Raw genomic sequence first — 7,668 nt, 5'->3', positions numbered from 1 at the left:
GTAGCTAACCATTGGACAGAAACACCCATTGCGGAGCAAGTAGGTTTGAGCTACGACCCCCTTGCTACTACCCGCTCAACCCAGAGCCAGTGGAACAACCACTACTGCGGCTACTACCCAGGCGGGTGTTTAAAAGCTCAACCTGGAGCGAGTGAATTCACCACTACTGCCGCTACTACCCAGGCGTCACAATCTCTGACCTGGAGCAAGTGGGACATGCCCAGGATCTCAAAACATACATTCGTTCAGTTTAAAAGCAATCATCATTGTTATCAAATCTCAAACATTAACCTGGAGCAAGCGAGATGAACCACCACCCTTACTACTACCCAGGTATCACAAATACGTTCATTCAAAACTCCATAATTAAACTCATTTATCATAAACATCCTTTCCCGTCTCATACTCGGAGCAAGTGGACAACACCACTGTCTACTACCCGGGATCACACATCATATTTCAATAATTTCCATTATTATCCATTTAACACATTCGTTCATTAATCATATATGTAGTTATACTCAGCCATAATCAATAATGGCTTTGCCGTAACCCGGCAATAACTCAGCCATCCAGCTCATGGTTCAATCAAGAACCAGCCATTTATCAATAAATATAGCCCTTTGGCTCATGGCATACACGGTACTTCTACCGTCATCCTCCATATCTCATATAATCATCTTTGATCATCATTGATCACAACTTTTTCCCTTGCTTCATTCGCAAGTTACCACATCCCCTAACTCCATTCTCTTTGCTAGGCATATCATAAAGATTTAATACATAAGGGGTGAGATCGGAGGCTTAGAAGTATGAGATTTGACTTTTAAAACTCAAAAATCAACTTTGGCATGAAAACAGGACCATGCGCACGCGTGGATGGCCACAAAACTCATCGGCGCGTACGCGTCATTCACGCGGACGCGCGGATTGAAAAATAAACAATGACGTGCACGCGTCAGCCACACGTACGCATGGGTGCTCTTGCGCCCCATGCACAAAACTGGCACAATTCTGGCACAACTCTCGGAAAAATAGCTGGCCATTGGGTGCAGCGCATCGGCGCGCCCGTGCACACAACGCGCACGCGTGGATGGCGCCTTCCAGAAGAACTGCGCGTACGCGCCAAGTGCGCCTACGCGCAGGGGGTTACTCTGCTTAAAATTTTTCTAAGTTAAAAGCTGCAGAATTCACAGATTCAACCCCCAATCTTCCGACGGACATAACTTTCTCATTTTAAATCGTTTTTCACCCGTTCTTCGAACGGCATGGACATCCCGGATCCAATTTCACTTCTAAACAAGTTTGACACAAAACGGAAATCCGCAGTCCAAGTTATATCCCATCAAAGCATGCCCAAAAACCATATTTTCACACAAAACCACAAAGTGCCATTTTCAAAACAAGCCATTTTCAACTCTTTTCAAAATCAACCAAAACATGCCAATTACAATCCTTTTTGAAATAAATCAAAATATACCAAAATCAACATCAAGCCTCCTCAACTCATACATTAACACCTTACCACAATTCACAAAACCGCCATATAACCATTTTTACCAATTTCAAATAAATGGCTAAATTACAAACACATTAACATGTCATACATCCTTCCTCATCCCAATTTCCAACAATACTATTTCCAATCAACCATCATTATACATAATCAATATCATACTCACTATCACGTGGTTTCACCCCCAAATCAACCTTAATCATTCCTCAAGCATATATCACAACATACATATCTCTCATGCATCATCATACCATCAAGGCATCAATAATCATAATCACATATATGACCACATAATATATCTCAACCAAAATCAAACATGCCTCATCTATATAATTTCACCCAAAATTACCAAATTTCACACTTCAACTCCTCAAACCTTATTATTCAATAACCAACCCAATCATTCATATATTCATTATCTGAAATTCATCCAATCACTTGTGTCATCATACAATGCACACATCAACTTACCTTACTTACCTCTTTCCGGCCTCCGACCCAAAATTCACGGCCTCCGGCCTAATTTCATAATTTAAATACATATACCACAAATCAATACTCATTACCCAATGCATCAAATTCTCAATACACCAAGCATACAAGGCCACACAATTCTCAACCCAATCATTAATTCACATTACATACCAACTATGCATATTAGCACCAACCATTTAAACAATCCAAACTTAATCCTAGGGGCATCTAGCCTAGGAATTCTCATCACACCACACGGTACTTAAATGAATCTTAAATCGTACCTCTTGTAGTCAAACCAATTGAGCCTCTTCTTTGGAAGTCTTCACCAACCTTAGCTCCAAGCCTCACCAAAGCTCCTCAAGCAATACCAATCTTCTAATTGTGCACCAACATTACCAAATACACTAACATAACCAATATCACACATACATCAACCTAGGGCTCATAAAAATGACAAATCACAAGGGTTTGAGCACTTCTTACCTCAGCCCATATGAAGTAGGGATAGAACCCCCTTGAAATCCATGTTGGAGTATCCCTAAACACCCAAAAATCACAAGATTTCAACACTAACTACCCAAAAACGTGTAACAGTGGGGAATTTCGAAAACTGGGCAGAGATGAATGGAATACTCACCACAAAACTTAGATAGAATTGTAGAGGATGAGAAGAGCGATGCGTGGCCATAAACGGCTCGTCAATCGGAGCTCCGTAGCTCAAGTTATGGTGGTTTGAAAATCGAAGAAAGTTAGGTTTTCTCTCTTCTCTTCTCTCTTCTCAATTCAGCGCCCCAACCCTTCCTTTTAGGGTAAAATGAGCTGAAATGCTCATAACTAATGTTTATATATGTTGGATCTTGGGCCCACTTAGACCCGGTTCACTTATTTTGTCCGTTGGCCCAATTTTTGGGCCAAAACCCTTTAAGATTAGCGCTCTAAATCGCACTTTAAATATTTCTACCTCCCCTAATTATAATTCCTCATTTTTTAATCTTATTTACTCATAATCAATATTCTCAGCTGCAGTACCAGACAGGTCTCAGCCAGTACTGCCGGTCAAAATTCTACTGCGCGCTTTTTGATGAGCGGATAATTTGTATACTTTTTGGCATTGTTTTTAGTATGTTTTTGATATGATCTAGTTAGTTTTTAGTATATTTTTATTAGTTTTTAGTTAAAATTCACTTTTCTGGACTTTACTATGAGTTTGTGTGTTTTTCTGTGATTTCAGGTATTTTCTGGCTGAAATTGAGGGACCTGAGCAAAAATCTGATTCGGAGACCAAAAAGGACTGCAGATGCTGTTGGATTCTGACCTCCCTGCACTCGAAGTGGATTTTCTGGAGCTACAGAAGCCCAATTGGCGCGCTCTCAACGGCGTTGGAAAGTAGACATCCTGGGCTTTCCAGCAATATATGATAGTCTATACTTTGCCCAAGATTTGATGGCCCAAACCGGCGTTCAAAGTCACCTCAAGAAATCCCAGCGTTAAACGCTGGAACTGGCACCCAAATGGGAGTTAAACGCCCAAACTGGCACCAAAGCTGGCGTTTAACTCCAAGAAGAGTCTCTACACGAAATTTGCTTCATTGCTCAGCCCAAGCACACACCAAGTGGGCCCGGAAGTGGATTTTTATGTCATTTACTCATTTCTGTATACCTTAGGCTACTAGTTTTCTATAAGTATGACCTTTTACTATTGTATTTTCATCTTTGGACATCTAGTTCTTAGATCATGATAGAGAGACTTTGGTAGCTATCTTCATTTTGTATGCTATCTTAGATCATTGGGAGGCTGGCCATTCGGCCATGCCTAGACCTTATGCTTATGTATTTTCAACGGTGGAGCTTCTACACACCATAGATTAAGGTGTGGAGCTCTGCTGTACCTCGAGTATTAATGCAATTACTATTATTCTTCAATTCAATTCCGCTTGTTCTTGTTCCAAGATATCACTTGTTCTTCAACTTGATGAAGGTGATGATTGACGCCCATCACCATTCTCACTCATGAACAAAGTGACTGACAACCACTCTTGTTCTACAAGCATTTGAGGCTTGGTGAATATCTCTTGGATTCCTGATTGCACGATGCATGGTTGATCGCCTGACAACCGAGCGCTCGCCTGACAAACGAGCCAACCATTCCGTGAGATCAGAGTCTTCGTGGTATAGGCAGGACCTGATGGCGGCATTCAAGAGAATCCGGAAGGTCTAAACCTTGTCTGTGGTATTCTGAGTAGGATTCAATGATTGAATGACTGTGACGTGCTTCAAACCTGTAACCTACTGGGCGTTAGTGACAGACGCAAAAGAGTGATTCTATTCCGGTAGGGGAGGGAACCAAACCGGTGATTAGCCGCACTGTGACAGAGTGCATGAGCATTAGTTTTCACTGCGAGGATGGGAGGTAGCTGCTGACAACAGTGAAACCCTACACGAGCTTGCCATGGAAAGGAGTAAGAAGAATTGGATGAAGGCAGTAGGAAAGCAGAGAGACGGGAGGGAAGGCGTCTTCATACGCTTATCTGAAGTTCCTACCAATGAATTACATAAGTATCTCTATCTTTACCTTTGTGTTATTTTCGTTCATCACTATATCCATTTGAGTTTGCCTGACTAAGATTTACAAGATGACCATATCAATACTAACAATCTCCGTGGGATCGACCCTTACTCACGTAAGGTTTATTACTTGGACGACCCAGTGCACTTGCTGGTTAGTTGTGCGAAGTTGTGTAATGCCATGGTATTGAGCTACCAAGTTTTTGGAGCCATTACCGGGGATTATGAGAGTTGTGAAAAAGTAATGTTCACAATTTCGCGCATCAAGTTTTTGGCGCCGTTGCCGGGGATTATGAGAGTTGTGAAAAAGTAACGTTCACAATTTCGCGCACCAAGTTTTTGGCGCCGTTGCCGGGGATTGTTCAAGTTTTGAGCAAGCTTTTGGTAACATCAGTGCCAAGATCCGGCAGCAACATCAAGCTTTTGGTGTTATTGCCCGGGATTGTTCAGGCTGGACAACTGACGGTTCATCTTGTTGCTTAGATTAGGTATTTATTTTTTTCGAAATTCTTGAAGATGAATTCTAGAGTTTCATGATGATTTGTTGAAATCTGGCTGGCTGAGAAGCCATGTCTAATCTCATTGGACCGAGGTTTCAACTTATCACCACAAGAGCTTGTTGATTTCTTATCAAACTTGCTTTTGGAGCAGTGATCTGCTAAGGCTTGGCTGACCTTCGGTCATGTCTAGTGTTTTGGACCGAAGCTTTCTTTGAGAGCTTGGCTGGCTGTGAAGCCATGTCTAATTCCTGGACCGGAGTCTTAGACTAACATTGCACTGATTCCTGGAATTCTCATTAAGAATTTTGATATCTTTTTCCACTTAATTTTCGAAAAACACAAAAAAATTTTACAAAATTATAAAATCCAAAAATATTTCTTGTTTAAGTCTAGTGTCTCATCATAAGTTTGGTGTCAATTGCATGCATTCATGTGTCTAAGTGATCTTCAAGATGTTCTTGATGATTTACTTGCTCTGATCTTTGAATTCTATTGACTTGATTGTTTTGTGTGTCTCATATGCATTTTCATGTTGTTAGTGTCAGTAGTATACAAACTGCTAAGTTTGGTGTCTTGCATGCATTGTCATTTGATTCTTGTTGCATTTTGGTTTGTCCTTATTATTAAAAATCCAAAAATATTTTTAATTTGTGTCTTTTCAAGTCAATAATACAGAGAATTGAAGATTCAGAACATACAGCAGAGGAATTGCACAGAAAAAGCTGGGCGTTCAAAACGCCCAGTGAAGAAGGACAGACTGGCGTTTAAACGCCAGCCAGGGTACCTGGTTGGGCGTTTAACGCCCAAAAGGGTAGCATTTTGGGCGTTAAACGCCAGAATGGATACCATTCTGGGCGTTTAACGCCAGGATGGCTAGAGGGGAAGATTTTGTTTTCAAATCAAATTTTTTTTAAGTTTTCAAAATCTTTTCAAAATCAAATCTTTTTCAAATCAATTTTCCAATCAAATCTTCTTCAAAACCAATTTCTTTCCATTTTTAAAGATACTTACTATCAATTAATGATTTGATTCAACATTTCAAGTATGTTGCCTTTTCTGTTGAGAAAGGTTTAATGTTTGAATCATATCTTTTCTTGTTAGTCAAGTTTTTAATTTTCAAATCAAATCTTTTTAATATGTTTTTCAAATCATATCTTCTCAATCACATTTTTTAAAATCAATCATATCTTCTTAACCACATCTTTTTCAAAATAGTTTTCAATCAAATCTTTTTGATTTCTAATTTCAAAATCTTTTTCAAAAATCACTTGATTTCTTTTCCATTTTCATTTTCGAAAATTAAATAATGTTTTTCAAAAATGTTTTCAAAATTTTTCACTTAATTTTCGAAAATGACTTCCCTCCTTCTCACATCCTTCTATTTATGGACTAACACTATCCTTTAATGCAAAATTCGAACTCCATTCTCTCTGATAAGTTCGAATTTTCCACTTCTGTCTTCTACTATTCTTTTCCTCTGACACCTAAAGGAATCTCTATACTGTGACATAGAGGATTCCACATTTTCTTGTTCTCTTCTCTTTCTTATGAGCAGGAGCAAAGACAAAGGCATTCTTGTTGAGGCTGATCCTGAACCTGAAAGGACCTTGAAGAGAAAGCTAAGAGAAGCCAAAGCACAACTCTCTTTAGAGCACTTGAACGAACTCTTCAAGGAAGAAGAACAAATGGCAGCCGAAAACAACAACAATGCCAACAATGCAAGGAAGGTGCTTGGTGACTTTACCGCACTTACTCCCGACTTCTATGGGAGAAGCATCTCTATCCCTGCCATTGGAGCAAACAACTTTGAGCTTAAGCCTCAATTAGTTTCTCTAATGCAACAGAATTGCAAGTTCCATGGACTTCCACTGGAAGATCCTCATCAGTTTTTAGCTGAGTTCTTGCAAATCTGTGACACAGTCAAGACTAATGGGGTTAACCCTGAGGTCTACAGACTGATGCTATTCCCTTTTGCTGTAAGAGACAGAGCTAGAACATGGTTGGACTCTCAACCTAAAGAAAGCCTGGACTCTTGGGAAAAGCTAGTCAATGCCTTCTTGGCAAAGTTCTTTCCACCTCAAAAATTGAGTAAGCTTAGAGTGGAAGTCCAAACCTTCAGACAGAAGGAAGGAGAATCCCTCTATGAAGCTTGGGAAAGATACAAACAATTGATCAGAAAGTGTCCCACTGATATGCTTTCTGAATGGAGCATCATAGGTATTTTCTATGATGGTCTCTCTGAACTGTCCAAGATGTCTTTGGATAGCTCTTCTGGAGGATCTCTTCATCTGAAGAAGACGCCTACTGAAGCTCAAGAACGAAATGGTTGCAAATAACCAATTCATGTACACTTCTGAAAGAAATCCTGTGAACAATGGGACTAGTCAGAAGAAAGGAGTTCTTGAGATTGACACTCTGAATGCCATTTTGGCTCAGAATAAAATATTGACCCAACAAGTCAATATGATTTCTCAAAGTCTGTCTGGAATGCAAAATGCACCAAGCAGTACTAAGGAAGCTTCATCTGAGGAAGAAGCTTATGATCCTGAGAACCCTTCAATAGAAGAGGTGAATTACATGGGAGAACCCTATGGAAACACCTATAATCCTT

At 40.0% G+C, this 7,668-nt stretch overlaps 1 non-coding gene across 1 annotated transcript; it reads right to left on the bottom strand.

The window, feature by feature from the left end:
- Window positions 1–7,147: 7,147 nt before the first annotated feature.
- LOC112704286 (small nucleolar RNA R71) lies at window positions 7,148–7,255 on the bottom strand. The gene has a single exon (XR_003154919.1). It is a non-coding gene; the product is annotated as a small nucleolar RNA R71 (small nucleolar RNA).
- Between the last annotated feature and the right edge of the window lie 413 nt (window positions 7,256–7,668).

Source organism: Arachis hypogaea, chromosome 7, assembly GCF_003086295.3.
Source record: "Arachis hypogaea cultivar Tifrunner chromosome 7, arahy.Tifrunner.gnm2.J5K5, whole genome shotgun sequence".
NCBI classification, from domain to species: domain Eukaryota; kingdom Viridiplantae; phylum Streptophyta; class Magnoliopsida; order Fabales; family Fabaceae; genus Arachis; species Arachis hypogaea.
Note: the sequence above shows the minus strand (reverse complement) of the source record. Positions and strands in the feature narration are given on the sequence as shown.